General features: G+C 41.3%; 1 long non-coding RNA gene across 1 annotated transcript; it reads left to right on the top strand.

The window, feature by feature from the left end:
• Positions 1-460: 460 nt before the first annotated feature.
• On the top strand, positions 461-14,168 carry LOC135578967 (uncharacterized). The gene is made up of 3 exons (XR_010471083.1): positions 461-2,938; positions 3,295-3,465; positions 4,386-14,168. It is a non-coding gene; the product is annotated as an uncharacterized LOC135578967 (long non-coding RNA).
• Positions 14,169-15,851: the final 1,683 nt, after the last annotated feature.

Below are 15,851 nucleotides of genomic sequence, written 5' to 3'. Positions count from 1 at the left end.
TCCCAGATTTTATGAATATGTCGAACAACACTCATCTGCAAGGAACTTCATGTGACCTCCCTCTATTAGGTTAATTGACTCTTAATTCTGTATCTTTTAAACCGCTTATTAAGTGGTTTCTTTTTAAGCCTTTTGTAAACCAAGTACATTGCTTTAACCCGTATTAATATCCCATTGTTTCCTTCAAAATGCTCTACTAGATACGTGAACTATGACTTCCTTCTGCATATCTGGGTTCAGCCTCATGACTTGGAAATCATGAGAAGAACAAAAGTATTAGAAAGAAGTCCTACATTTCTCAACGTACCTCTCTTATTCAGGACTTTGGGATCAGTGCAACTATCTCCTTACCAAGTTGGCTTGGGCATCACCACCACACCATGCCACAGCCTAAACCCGTTGAAATTCAAGATGTGACAGCGTGAACTAAAGAACTTAAAATAATTTTTTTTTTAAAAAAAAAGAAGTTTGAAAAGTTTAAAAAGTAAAAAAAAAATAAAGGAAAGAAAAAATAAAGTCAAAAAGTCCTCTAAAATGTGACTTGTAATAAATATAGGCAGTACCTCAATGCACTGGCATGATTTTTCAGCAAAATATTCATGGATACTGGGCAGAGAACGCACAAATAAAACAAAAGGTGCGTCTTGGGTGTTATTTCAGAAAAATCCTCAAGCAGACCTCAACCTGTATCCTGGCCAGACTCCTCTGTTATAAAGTAGCCTCTTGTTAACACAGCACGAAGAGTAATTGCACAGACAAACATAAGGCACGGAGCAGCCGTGCGTAAATTATTTCTTTTAATATGTCACTGGAATTCCTAAAGGAAATCTGGCTTTAAAAAAAAAAAGAAAAAAATTAATTTTGTTTCTCATTTATTTCTAGGAACTCGAGTTACGCAACAGGCTGGTGCGGAGTGGAGAGGGACTCTCTTATTGTCAGCCCAGACTAATCCAAGCGCCGCACTCTTCCTCTTTGCAGAAACACTAGAGGAGTTTCTATCCTCTTTTGTGCAGTTCAGTGAATTCTCCACGGGGTTCTCCATCTATCTGGCAGGTCACATTACAGCTCCACTCTGGTAACCGATCTGGCCATTGGTTTCTACAGGAGAAGTGTTATTGATGAATTACTGCACATGGCGCTGAGAGTTATGTTGCAGAGTTGTTACTTTTTGGCTAGGGAGCTTTCCTGGGAACTTTCCATGATGTACTGGATAGCTAAAGGGTTTTGGACAATATGTAGCACATACAGCTGCCATAACTCATTATGACCAATAAACAGAGCGAGCAAAATGGATAGTAAAGTTGAAGATCAAAGATGCCAGCAGGACATGCATATCTGTGATTAGTGATTAATTTTACTCCGTTAGAGAAAGCTGCCTGACTTCAAAAGATTCTAGACCTCCTGGCAAGGCATAGAAATAAGTCCCCAAAGTCAGCATGTTATGACAATTGCAGTTTCCCTCAACATGAGACAGCACTGATTGCGCTGCCAAATGCCAGCTGAACAGATTTATTTTCTCTGAGACCACTTTTTCTTTCCATTGAAGCCTTCTCTGTACTTTCCCATGAGGTGTAGTTATAAACAGAATTGGTACCATTGCCCTAGAGTAGGTCTGTATTAAAGCTCAGCAGAAAATAATTTTGCTGTTCTGTTGCAATATTTGGCTTCCTGCAGTACAGCCCCCCTGCACACAGATACGAACACACCAAAAACTAAACTCAGAGAAAGTAAAACTCATATTTGGTTTACACCAAATCAAACATTTTATGTCACTGATTATGAAACTTCTGATTTTAGCAATTTGCAGTTATTTTCACATAGTATAATTTTCTCAAAAGAGGAACCTTAATTTTTTATTGTCAGAATATGGCATTTCAGCATTTTTTTTCAACATTTTTTTTCAAGTCAGGAGATTAACTGAAACCAATGTTTTTCTGTAGTGTTTTAGTTACTAGGAATTGTGTCTTTCCTATGAAAAATAGTTCAAAAACTTTCAACCAACTCTAGTATTTATGCCAAAATGTTTCACAGTAATACCCTGTGGAGTCTTAAAGCAAAGACAGCATCAAAAGAAGGAGTTAAACATTGCAGATAAGGGATGGATGATGAAGTTAAAGTGTACAGTGCCATCCTTATTCAATCTTTTCATACAAAGCTTCATAAAAAAGAGGGATACTGGAAAAGATGTTCACTAGCCTTCCAGAAGATGGCAGAAAGAAGAGAACATCATCCATGGAGACAGGATTGGATCCAGTTTTTGAGAGACCATTTATCTCCTGTCTTCTGGAGCTGTCATGCACAGGGTGATGAGGACAGAGGACTGTTTATCAAAAAGAGAAGGGAGGCAGGTTTCCCACCCTACTGAAATGGCTTCGGATACATGGTAACCCAAACCAGAGTAACAAACCTTGGCTCTGATTCCCAGCTTCCATGAACTGCAAGGATGAATGTTGGATTTTTTAGCTTTGATTCATCCAGTTTAGAGAGCAATTGTCCATCTATGTTCTGTAATTCAGTTATGAACTGGTCTCCAAACTTTCCTTGCGTCAAGGTCTCAGTTTCTATTTCTTTGGTTTGCAAAGCCCATTTATTCTATTGCCATCTTGCCTTTGCCTCATATTGCAAACATCCAATAAGCCTGAAGGTACTGGGAAAAGGGGGTTGATGCAATATGGGGTTGATCCAATACCTTCTTTATTTAAGACAGGAAGCATGTAAGCAGATGATCTATTAATACAACATTTATTAATACTCTTCTCACACACAGGAACCAAAAATCACAAGGCTTGCTTTGAAGCTGGGACTCTTCTATATGCACTAAAATGAGTTTCCAGCGAAGCGCAGGTGCATGCCATATGAGCAGAAGAAACCCTGGGACCGTGAGCGAGGGATTTGATGACTGCTGTGTGCTCAGTGCCCCGAGCAGATTCACGTCAAGGTGACACTTCCCTGGCTCAGCTCTCCCCTTGTGTCTTACTGGAGAGCTGTAGATATATTACTCTTTCAGTCTACTTTTCTTACTTTTTAGTGCCTGATAGATATTTTTCCTAAACGCTTTTGCAGGTGATTACTGTGGGGAATTAGTAGGCTTCTTATTCACACCTTTCTCTCCAGCCCCTCTTGACTTGCATAATTCATTAAGCCAGAGGAAACGAGGGATCTCACAAAGTGAGCTGAGGCCCCAGCCAGCCCCAGAGGGGCTTTTCAATGGTTTATTTTAATGATCGTCGTGGGAAATGCTTGTGTGCATGTTAAGCATTTTGATTCCCCTCCCATTCTTTCCCCTGTTAATAGGTGGTTGTGCCACTCAGACGTTTCCTACGAGGACCATTAATATGAAGCATGAGCGTTGTTGCCTGTTGACATGTCGGCTAACAAGGATGAGACATCAGACTCAGGTTCCCAGAAGGGGTGCCTACATTTTTGTGGTTTTTCAACCATTATAAATTTTGCTTTCTAGCACAGGTGAGGTTTGAACCCCTACCTGCAAACACCCATGTCCCAAGTGTCCCTTTTACAGAATCACACAGAATCACAGAATGATTGTGGTTGGAAGGGACCTCTGGAGATCATCTAGTCCAACCCACCTGCGTAGTGGGGACACTGGTAAAGGAAAATACAGATGTGAAAGAGGCCCTGAAGCCTTCGGGCATGTCAGGCTCCAACCAGTTTCTCCACGTCTCCCTGAAGTGGATATACAGAGCCAAGATAGGGATGAAGGAGCAAAGCTTTCTGGATAAATTACACAGGTCCAGTGACACTGCTTTGAGGCCTGACATCAAACTTGTAGGCAATGTCTACATTGCAGAACTACACATTGCAAAGGAGCATTCCCAGATGCTTCCATTTGCTCTTGAACCTTAGACCAGTCCCTTGCATGTTTTTGGCCTCGGCTCACTAGCATCCCTCCAAACGGTTTCCAGGCACAATTCGGCAACCGGCACGGCCAGGGACTGTTCCCAGTTGGCAGCTTGGATATAGCCTCTCTGTTTTGGAAAGCAGGAAAGTTTACTGAATGGATGCAGACATTTCTGTGCCAGCTGGCCTCCAGGCTAGAGAGTGGTCCCGGTTGTGTTTAATTTTCTAAAACAGACATAGCCTTGGGCCTCCTTCTTATCTCTGCCATTGACTTCCTCGGTAGTGAGGGCTTGGCTGTTTACCTATAAAAACCACTTTGTGAAAATGGAGCGTGCATGAAAGAATGGTTTCAAAGACTATTTATTATGAATATGGTTCTTTTTAACTCAACAAGTCATTCACAAACTGATCTTGGCTGCCGTGGATCAAGTTAGTGTTCAGAGATATTCACTGATCATTTACAGCAAGAAACATTCAGCCTCCGGTGTGTTCACAAATGGTTTGTTTTCTTTGCTTCCTTTTTTCAGTGTGGGACCGGCCAGCTGAGAGATCTGCTTTTGTTTTCCCTCTCCTTCATTTGATGATTGAAGCTTTTCAAACATAACTACAACACACGGCAAATATCCACGATGAATTTCTAGATAAATAAACACTTGGGCCAAGGTTATTTTGGAAGAACAGCAGTCTCAGTGCCTCCAAATGCCAAATAATAGAGTGAACTGAGCCCAGCCTTTTTTTTCCTGAGTTGGAGGACTTCTGGTGTCCCTACTGTTAACCTGTGCTTCTCTGTTTTGTGGCTTTGCTTCATGTTTTTGAAGCACTGTGAAAGACACAGGGCTGGTTAAGAGTCAGTGCAGGTTCCCACTGAGATAAAGGAGATTCTTCCCATTGCCATGTTGCCCAGTGGCAGGGTGAGAATTGCTCCTGGTGTGAGTGCTCGGGAGGTGTGGGGTCAACCCCTGGCAGGGTGATCCACACAAGATGACCACTCCGCCCTTACCAGGTGGAGATGACTCAGAAGATGTGCTGGAGGCAGACTTGCATCGCCTAACCATAGCTCTTGGCTCTCATGGTCTGCTCATCTGCGGCTTTGCCTTCACTCCCTTGTTTCCTTAGATGAGTTCTTCTGCCTGCTTATTTGTGTTAGAAAAATTATCAGTCTTGTATTTCGGTCTGTGTCGCTTCCTCTGGGCCTGTTTTGTTATTGTACACAGGGATGTCTCTAATGAAGTGGACGGAAGGAGGAGGACTCAAGGCTTATTTTTATCCTATACATTGGAAGTTGGCCAGAACAGGGAAAAATAGAGCAGAAAGTCCTCAGAGCATTTCCACTCCTCAGGCCTGCAGGCAGCAATCCTCACCGACCTTGCTCAAATGTTCCACTGCTGCCGAGGAGAACTTTCTCTGCAGTTTTGTTTGTTTGTTTTTGAAAGGAAAAGTACGCGTTGCTTCCTGCCACAGGGATGGGGCTTGCTGCCCTGCCATTGCTGACATCCAAGTTTCTCTTATTAATGAATTAAGCCTCAGACCACCAGACTAACTTCAAAAAAAGAAAAAGGATTTGTATGTATGAATTGGTAGTGTGACAACACCTAGAGGCAGTGGTGGAGCTGGCAGATAGATCATGGGTTTCTAAAGGGAGGTGAGAGCTGGTCCAAGGAGCCTCAAACTAGAACAGATGGGATCAGGGTAGCAATATAGGGCAGAAATTCAGAAAAATATAATGGCCATCCTGCTACCATGGAGAAGAGAAAGCAATAGGATAAAGCCCAACCTTGTGTTTTTTGGTTCAATGAGCGGTCCATTAGACCATGCTGCTGCCCTAGAAATTTTTGGGGAACTGTGGAATGTGTTTCATGACTAGATGTTCACCTGGCATTCACATTTTCTTGGTCCCATTAACTCTCCTTTCCAAAAGGACTGCAGGGCATCTTTTTTGTTGTTGTTGTTTTGTTTTGTTTTGTTTCTCTGAGTGGTGCTGTCCAAGAAGAGGAGCATCAGAGCAGACAGCCGGGGCTCTCCCACGCAGCTTCCCCAACACAGGCCAGCATTACCACTGAGCATCTTCCTCCTCTGCCACCAGTCCTGTAGTACAGCTGGGCTTCAAAAGAGGATGCTCCTCTCCCACGTACTTCAAAGAGAAACCAGGAGTCACAGAAAAATTACTCCCACTCACAAGACAAGGGGAAATCCTTTCCTAACAGGGGATCATCCTGTTAAAATGAGGATGTCTGGTGATTTATGACTTGATGCTTTAAACCCTCCTCCTCCTACAAAAGAAACACAGCAGACAGCAAAGCTGGAGGCAGATACACGAGAGAGCTGACATTGGCAGCACTTGAAATATAGCAGGGGAGAGATGGGGAAACCCTTTTTTCTGTCCTCATTAACATGACTTAATTAACAGTTTTAATCTTATCAAACAGAGGCTGCCATGCAGGAGGGATATGCAGGCTGGAAATGAAAGCTTTAATAAATAGATATTTTAAGACAAAAAATGAATGCTGGGCAGTTACACCTGACTTTGCAAGTAATTGATACCAGATGTAGAACTTTTCAACTGAAAAAAAAAAATGGATTGAATGTGAAGGTGTTTTTCTTATGATTTTTTAAATAATAATTTTAACAAGAAAATTTTGAGTGATTGATTTTGCAAACTTCAACTCATCTGCACTGAACTGGCTTCCATTTTAATTTTCTTCTCTAAGTGTCTTAGACAAAGATTGGCTGCTCTGTAGGGCTTAGATTTCCATCTTCTTCATTTTTCTGCTGTTATTGAATCCAACTTTGAAAAGAATATTCTCAAGCTGGGGCAAAGAAAATGTTGCATTTTGACACTGTGGAACCCTTGCAAACTACATTAAACACTACAAAAATTAATAGCTCTGCCACGAGTTTTGTTATTGTCTCTGACATTTTTATAGCTGTCCCAGCTCATTTAATTTGTGTTAGCCTTGGCCTGGGTCTTGGGAGTAGTAGCACCCCTTAATCTCAAGAATATCTTGGCAATTTGATGTCTCGTGTGGCAGTAAGGCAGGTTCTCCTCCCAGGAATCTAGAGAAGACAGAGTTTCAGAAGAAGGTCCTCTATCACACATGGAAGTTGAATGGCTGGTCAGATTGCATCAAGAGCTAGAAATAGAAAGATTATTTGTGCTAAGTTTTAAGTGAAAAAGAGAAGTCCCATCTCAGGACCCACAGAGAAGTAGAAAGCAAAGATGGCTAAAAGAGACAGAACTTGGTGTGGGGCAGCTCTGGGGGAGAGTCAGAAGAACAGATTGTCCAAGTTGCCACCATATCTGCTTCCCTACATGGAGCAATTCATTCAAACACGAGGTAGTCCTTGTCTCTGAACTGGGGTTGTGCCAGGGGAGGTTTAGATTGGATTAGGAAAACCTTTTTCACAGAAAGGATTGTCAGACATTGGAACAGGCTGCCCAGGGAAGTGATGGAGTCACCATCCCGGGGGTATTTAAAAGACGTGTAGATGTGGCACTTAGGAACATGGTTTAGTGGTGGACTTGGAAGTGCTACGTTAATGGTTGGACTCAACAATCTTAAAGGTCTTTTCCAACTTAAATTATTCTATGATTCTATGTCCAGATTAAATTACTGTATACCCTTTCATAATCTAGGTATTTCTAAGAAAGCCTTTGAAAGCCCAGGTTCACTCAGAACAGCTTTTGAATATAGACAAGGTCATGGTTTTAATCCAGACAAAGTCCATCAATCTTAGAGGATTTTATACCGGCACCCGTGATATTTGAATTCGCACTTGGACGTTTAGCATGGGCCATTAACTGGACAGTTTTCTCGATGCTAAAGGGAGAGAGTGACTGTGAATTATAGAGCCACGTCCTTACTGGCGGCTATAAATTTGGATAAACCTCTTCCCCTAGTGCTCTGGATTCTCGCATGCTGTCTCCTCAGGCTGCTTCCCTCTCACTTGTGAAATATATTACAGTAGCCAAATTACCAGGGGATGAATGACCTCGGTAAATTCACTGGCTCTGCTCTAAGAGAAGATACCATGCTGTGGAGAACAGAGTGAGAACGTATTTTTCTCCCCAAACTTGCAATTATTCCCATTGTGTGTGAATTTTATTGGCAGGTGATTTTTTTCCTCCTTTGGTAGGTCCCAATTTGATTTTTTCTATTCTGCTTCCCACTGTAAATGCCTCTTCCAGTTACTGTATTTTAGCTCAACTCAATTAAATCTGTATGGGAGGAGAAAATAAAGCAGGGCAGGTTCTCAGCTGGTGTATATCTGCCTTGCTCAACACATTTCAAGAGGACTCTCTGCTGCTCTGCCCAGACTAGGATCCACGCAGCAGTTCTGTGAACACTGAATTTCATTGGCTGAATTTCATTGTTTTTTCTTTGATTTAGAGAGCAGTGTAGGGGAAAGGGACCTGGGGGTCCTGGTGGACAGCAGGATGACCATGAGCCAGCACTGGGCCCTTGTTGCCAGGAAGGCCAATGGTACCTGGGGTGGATTAGAAAGGGTGTGGTTAGTAGGTCAAGAGAGGTTCTCCTTCTCTTCTACTCTGCCCTGGTGACACCACATCTGGAATATTGTGTCCAGTTCTGGGCTCCTCAGTTCCAGAAGGACAGGGAACTGCTGGAGAGAATCCAGTGCAGGGCAACAAAGATTATGAAGGTGTTCCTGCTCTGACAGGGGGATTGGACTGGATGAGCTTTCGAGGTCCCTTCCAATCCCTAACATTCTGTGATTCTGTGTGATGCAGCAAACATTTGCAGAGGTACCCTTCCAATCTGACAAAATTAAATATTTATTTCTGGGGAACAGAGCAAATTTTTATACTGATACAAAATCAGCCTATCTTCATCTAAAATTCAGCAAAAGTACAGGCCCTGCCTTTCATTTTCCTAGAATCTTGACTCAGTGGTCTAAGCAAAGGGCCTGGGGGCAACAGCATCTGAGAAGCTCCCAAGAGCAACAAAAGAAGTTCAAACCTCACTTGGCAAAATGTCCTAGGCTCCCCAGGGAAACCCTCAGAATGGCCTTACAGACAGAAAACAGTCGAGAAAAACCCTGCCCCAAATCCCTAGGGTCTGGGTTTTTTTACAAAACTTCGTCAATATTAATGTAGCTTCTTTTCCAGCTGAGAAGAAACAGAAAGACTAAAGCTTTGTTTCAGCATCCCTCCAGATAGCTCCAACCTTTGTGAGGCATTGGAGGCATGAACTTGATGCTGGTTGGGAACAGAAGAAGTGCAATTTCTAAGGAAGAGACAATTTTGAAACAAAACAAATAAAAAATAAGAAAGAAAAAAAGAAAAAAAAATGAAAAAAAGAAGAAAAAAGAAAGAAGAAAGAAGAAAGAAGAAAGAAGAAAGAAGAAAGAAAGAAGAAGAAAGAAGGAGAAAGAAGAAGAAAGGAGAAAAAAAGAAGAAAGAAAAAAAGAAAAAAGAAAAGTGAAAAAAGAAAAAAAAAAACAGAAAAAAAAAAAAAAACAACCAAACAAAAAAACAAAATCCCCACAAAAAAAAAAGAAGGAAAAAATAAAAAGAAAAAAAAATAAAGAAAAATAAAGAAAAAAAGAAAAAAATTAAAGAAGGAAAAGCAAAAAAAAAAAAAAATGAAAGAAGATGAAAAAAGAAAAAGTAACAAAGGAAAAAGAAAAACAAACAAGAAAATGCCCCAAACTTATAACCGAAACTAAATTCATTAATTTTTATAATCAGCTCCTGGGCAGCCTAAAACAAACAAACAAACAAAAAATAAAAAAAAACAAAAAGAAACAAACAAACATGAACAGTGGGAGGACTTGGGCCTTCTCTCCAGCCGGTGGTGTGGGGAGGTTGGGACAATAAGTCAAGTGCATGAAAATGTCTCTTCCCTAAAAACTCTAACCAGAATAATGTCTCCTTCTTTCCACTTCCAGTAGTGGAAATTTTGTTCTTTTTTGCTTATCCTGAAGATCAGACATCCAGGGAGAGAAAGTAAAAGCCAATGGCACAACATCCCTCCTGAGTTATTTCCTCTAGGATGAAAAACAAAGTTTCTTCAGGTTCAGATTGGATATTAGGAAAAAATTATTTATGGAAAGGGTTGTCAGGCATTGGAACAGGCTGCCCAGGGAAATGCTGGAGTCACCATCCCTGGAGGTGTTTAAAAGGTGTATAGACAAGGTTCTTAGGGACATGGGTTAGTGCTAGACTTAGGTTATGGTTAGACTTGATCTTGAGGGTCTCTTCCAACCAAAATGATCCTGCAATTATAAATGTGGAAGTTCTGATCCAGGAAAGTAAGAACGTCCCAGCAGATACTGGAGCTTCAGTGAAGTCGTACCCTATTTCAGTTGGTGTTGGAGCTATCTCTGAGCAGGGCCATGGTGGTGGCTGCAAGAGCTTTACTTCTCGGAGACAGAAACCCACTGAGAGGTCTTCATACCGGAGCAAGACACTCAGTCTTGCAGCTACAGTTGCCCATGATTATTCTACTTGCTGATAGACTTTTAGTTATTCTTGCACAAATTTCATTTCCCATCTAGTATCCTTGGTGTTATCAATATTAGTTTTTTTCTCTCTTGTTAGAGGTAAGGCAAGATACTCTGGCCAACCAGTGTACTCTACTCAGCCTCCAACTTGATTCCTTCTTCCTCTGCCTCATTGACCTTGTCTACATCTGAATTGTGGTCACAGAGGTAAGGATGATTTCCAGAATGCTCTTTCTGAAAAGCCCAAAGGCAAATGTTGAATACAGACAGCTGTGTCCTGCCTGGGTTGCTGTGAACAAGGAAAGAAAATGTCATTATCTGTGGGAGTCCCATAAGAGATTTTTCACCTTGCACTGTCGCTGTTAAAAAAGAGCAGTGTTTTTGCTTTATGTTCTCTTTTATGACATCTGAAGGCTGGGAAAAAACAGGATACAACAGTAAGAGACAGTTAAAGCAGTTGCTTTAAAGCCAAATCCTTTCATAATACCCTTAAAATCTTAGTGACTAGAAAGTTCACAGGATGGGGTAATAAGGGTAATATCTTCTATTAGCTAACTTCAGCTGATAAAGTTGTGGGGAGGGAGAAAAAGAGCTTTGAGGCACATAAGCACTTCTTCAAATCTCTGTAGACTTTGAAATGTCATTGTTTCCTGATTTACCTCATGAAACATAAACTTTACTAAACATGGTACATTAACGACAAGGTGTGCAAATGTGCTTTTTCAACTCAGAAACAGGGTTGCTTCTGTTCCAGACAGAGCTACCTCTTTGGACCAAAGATGACAAATAATTCAAGTTTAAACATATGTAGTTGTTTGTAGGCCCCAAGACACTTCGTGGCAAATTCGTTCCAGCTACTTTTCTCAATGTCCCCATACAAATAAGACTGAAGTATCAAGGCCAGGAACAAGAGAGGAGACAGTTACGTACAGTCTGAGGATATGAAGCCACAGTGACTTTTATATATACACAGACACATGTATGTATGTATATATGTATAAATATATATATATAAATTAGGAATCTTGAAACTTAAATCCATATGCAGGAAAGTCTGCAAACAGACAGAAAGCTGAAGGCATTTTGGAAGAAAAAGATATTTTGCCCGCGAGTGTGAATACAAAATACATATATGTTTAATATCTTACACTTTGGGGATTCGAGATTTTCAGCCGGGTAGCTTTCATCTAAATAGAAGTCAGGTGTTTTTCAAAAGGTTTTTTTATTTTAATGCATCAAAGTATTTTTCCAACAGAAAAGGGCTGGCTTTTCAGCCAGAATGGAAATTTTTGATTTGATCTGAAATTTTGTTTATTTCAAGGGCGCAGGGGTAAAAACCAACCATGGAAACATTCTGACTAAAAATGCTTGCTTTAGGTCAAACACTCTTAGATTTTTTCAAATGAAGTATTTCCCTTTAACACTTTAGTTTTTAAAATAACCTGAAATTGTCCTCTTTTTTCTTACCATTTTTAATTGGGAAGGGAGGAAAAGACTAAAAGGTAACTTAGAAAACCTTTGTGGGGAATAAATAGCTTATGTTAAAATCATGGTATCTTCAATTAAAAATAATTGCCATCTTCTGCCTAAAGAGCAGAACATCTGGCCACATCTGACGGGGCTGATGATATTGCATAGGTGGCTCCAGGGGCTGCATTGCACTTGGGAAAAATTGTACTGTCGATAAAACTGGCCATGGGCTGTTCGCTTCCTACCTCCCCATATGTTGGGCTCATTAATGGAACATCAAATGTGCACATAAAGTCAGCCTATACCTGCCTAACTTCTGATATGAGCATCCGACCACTGCTTGGGTCCTGTGTTTGAAAAGCAGGGCCATGTCCTGAGGGCTGTAAATCCATTCTTTTTTGATGGAAAACAAATCTCAGTGGGGTTTTTTTTATTGTTGTTGTTTTTTGGTTGTTGTTTTCTTTTTTTCCCCCACAAAAGAGTCTTGTATTCTGCACTGAGAGCCCGAATTGCAACGGGGAGGGGGAAGCTGCAAATCCAGCTCAAGGCTTGAAAGATTTCCACTGTCATTGCTAGAGCTCTGCGGAGTCAGAGCCTCTTGGTGCCAAGAACAAACACATCATCACCACCACATAATGCAAACACGATGCTCCTGTAACGCTGCTGCGGGACACTGGGAATCTGCCTCCGGGAAGAGAGGCAGGCAGGGAAAGCCCTGGAAATCTTTTTTGGTGACTAAAACCATGCTTTATTGCAAAGAGTGTAAGGAGCCGTCTCTCCTTTCCAGACTGAATTCCCACCTGCAGTGCGTTGCTGATTTAATAAGGGCTGAAAGGGATTATCAAGTTGTGAAGTTGTTTGCATCCTACTGGGTTTGTAATGAATGAAGGTTTTTGTTCAGCTCAGCCTAACTAAATGCTTCTAAGAGTGATCATAGCTGGGGAAAGGCTGTAAGTGACCAGCGTTTTTGGTGCATGGTTGATATTTGAATATTACATGATGAAATGGTGGGTGCATAAACTCCTTGTTAGTTTTGTAACATGCTTCTTTCCCTTACTCCTGCCACAACACTTGCTTGAGGCTAAGTCCTTGTGATGTTTTTTCAGCCAGCTTTGGTAACTTCACATTCAGCAAAAGAGAAAAAAAATCAGTATCTTCAGCTCCTATAATTAATGAGCAACAGAAAATTTCCCTCATGGGTCTTTGTGTTCACCTTCTCCTGTAACTCTGCCACAGGTTGCCTCACCCTTGGGCAGTTTGTATCGGCTGCAGTTCTGCTTACAAAACTAATGACAAGAAAGATACTCATTGCTTGCCAATTCCCTGCAAACCAGTTGCATCCCCTGCTGAGAAGGACAAAGAGCGCCACAGGAATGCCAAGGGAAAAGCCTCTTAATCCATCTCATTTTCAACCCAATAAAAGAGCAGAGCAACTCTGCTCAATTAACAGTCACAAAAAACGCCTGTCCCTTTGGAGGCAGAGCTGAGTGGCAAGAATTTAAAACTCTCTTCTTCCTGGATGTATTTAATAATCTGACACCTGCACGAGGAGCATGTCTCCTAGACAGTCTTCTCTCCCTCTTGAAAGGTCAAACCTGCCCTGTTACAGTCCTCTCTACCTAGTTTGGATGGGGTTTTCTCCCTCTCTTACCACAGTAATTGTTTCCAGTCCCTCTCATGTTTCCTGTCCATCAGTGGACTTGGTCTTGAGATGGTGACCCAATAAGTTAGGTGTCCTCTTTGCCATTCGCTTCATTGGTGCCCATGCTAAAACAGTGTTACAAACATGAGCTCTACCAGGTCAGGAAAATATGCAGAGCCCCAGATCTCCTCTTAATCTAGCAGAATCTAGGGAATGCAAGTTGTCTCAGTGTTTCTTCTCTTGAAATTTCACGCCACACGTGCCATCCACCACTCAAGATTCTGTAGCAGCTAATAGCAAAAGTCTAATATCTTCCTAAAATTTCCCATTGCTTCAAGCAAATAAGCAACTTCACCATCTGCTCCCCTATGGCTCTGGTCCTTACCTATATATCTCCCATATCTTTTCATGTCACAGCTTTCCACAGCCTCCCTCCAGCAGCCATACTATTCAGACATTTTTTTCATTTCCTTCTCCCACTCCTGCCTCTGAGCACTCCTTCCTTCCTGCAGATAGTGTTTGGGAAGGGATCACAGCACACTTAATCAAGTAGATTGTCCACCCAGTCCAAGTCTATTCTCCCCAGTCAGCCAACAGATCTTTCCATAATGCTTCTACAGTTAACAGAGACAAACACCTCCAAGGGCTGAGAAACCATTCGTAAGCCAAACTCCTTCTCTGAACCTTTCAGAAGAGCCTGACTCAATTCCTTGGGAACCAAGGAAGATTTGTAACAGATGACCCTTAAACTCCTATGGCTATATCACAAAGATATCGCCTTTTCCTGTTTCAGATGCTGTCTAAGCACTAATTTCTCCTATGACATAAAACAAAACAAGTATAACGGTTACAGGGAAAAAAGTTATTAAGTCAGGAGTTCATGGTGGGTTCTGTGTTCTCTAGTCTAACACAGCAAAATAAAAGGACTATCCAGGCCAAATTAGGTTAATATCATAGGAGCATAGAATAATTCCAGTTGGAAGGGACCTCAAGAGGTGCCCTTCAAGCAAGGGTCACCCATGAGGTAAGACTGGCTTATTCAAGGTTTCTTATTAGAAAGTCTCAGTGTTTTACATGTTTCACTTGGAGGAAGGTGAAAAAGAAAGAAGCATATGAAGTTCTCATTGCAATTCCGGGCTCCTATTTGTTGGAAATAGGGAGGTGGGGTGGGATGGTGTAGCTTTCCTGTAGGTGTGTGGTCCAAAACGGAGTCAAGGCTCCAGTGGCTGCAAACCTCTGAGATAGTCAGGTGGAAAATGTCAGTGTTGGGGATGTTACTTGATTGCTGTCAGGGTTGGCCTGATGGTGACGGTCTGCCTCACATTCCAGGACCAGCTGACCTGCAAAGTCAGAGGTAACATCAGCGAACAGGAACTGAGCTTTTCTTGACATTTATGTGCATGTAGATGTTTCATTTTAGAGTGAACTGGCTTCTTAGTAGCCAGTTCTCCCCTCCCCCAGACTTGGTTCCTGACTCATGTTTACCAGCTGGAGAAAACATGACAAAATAGTGGAAAAAAGAAAAAAAAAGAGATCTGCTTTGAGTATTAAACTTCATTGCTGAAAGACTAGAAACTACTGTTTGGCCTGCCAAGGCTTTAATTGTTGACTTATGTAAGAAAGGCTTTTATTTAGTCCCTGTTTGCATTCACCAGGAGGTTCACAAAACAATTATAAGAAATATAGTGGTAATCATCTTTCAGCCTTTATACTCCAGTCAGCCCAAAATATCAATCCAGTAGATGACTGTTCGTATGTGAGGTCACTGAGCCACTGAGTGGCTCTCTGACTAGATATTAAAGGTCTTTCCCAACCAAAATGATTCTATGATTCTATGAGTTTATTATTACTAATTGTTTTTACTAGCTACTGCTACTACAGGGCATGTGAGTCATTCACCCTGTCCTCAGTCCTTAATAGCTTCATTGTATCCTCTTGATCAAAGCTGGACCTTTCTGTTTCCCTTTCATGTGATCTTAAAAGTCATCTTTGGGTGGACAGAAAAACAAAAATCTCAAAGGTGATTTTAGGCTGAAACAAAAAAAGACGGCTCCAAATTTTTGATAGTTCAAATATTAAAATCTTATGGTGTTAGACTGTCATCTTGTGAACAGTCTAAGACAGGCATGAGATAACCACAGATCCTGGTTGGAAGCAAATCAGTAGACTCTCCCCACTAAATTGAGGGGCTTGAAGCTGGTGAGTGACAGATTCTGGTGCTTCAGGTTAGCTTGAAATCATTACACATACTGGATATTAAATTATAGAGTTTAGTGCTAGCTGGTTGCTGAAAATCTTGCGTGTGAATGAAGAATAAGACTTCAGGACTGTTTTGTATTCTTTTTTGAAGCTTTAATATTGCTTGAATGCAAGTTGTATTTAATGCAATATCCCTGCCATTTTGAAGACAAACTGCTAT

Source organism: Columba livia, chromosome 3 (genome assembly GCF_036013475.1).
Source record: "Columba livia isolate bColLiv1 breed racing homer chromosome 3, bColLiv1.pat.W.v2, whole genome shotgun sequence".
Taxonomy (NCBI): domain Eukaryota; kingdom Metazoa; phylum Chordata; class Aves; order Columbiformes; family Columbidae; genus Columba; species Columba livia.
This window is presented reverse-complemented; position numbering and strand designations above follow the sequence as displayed.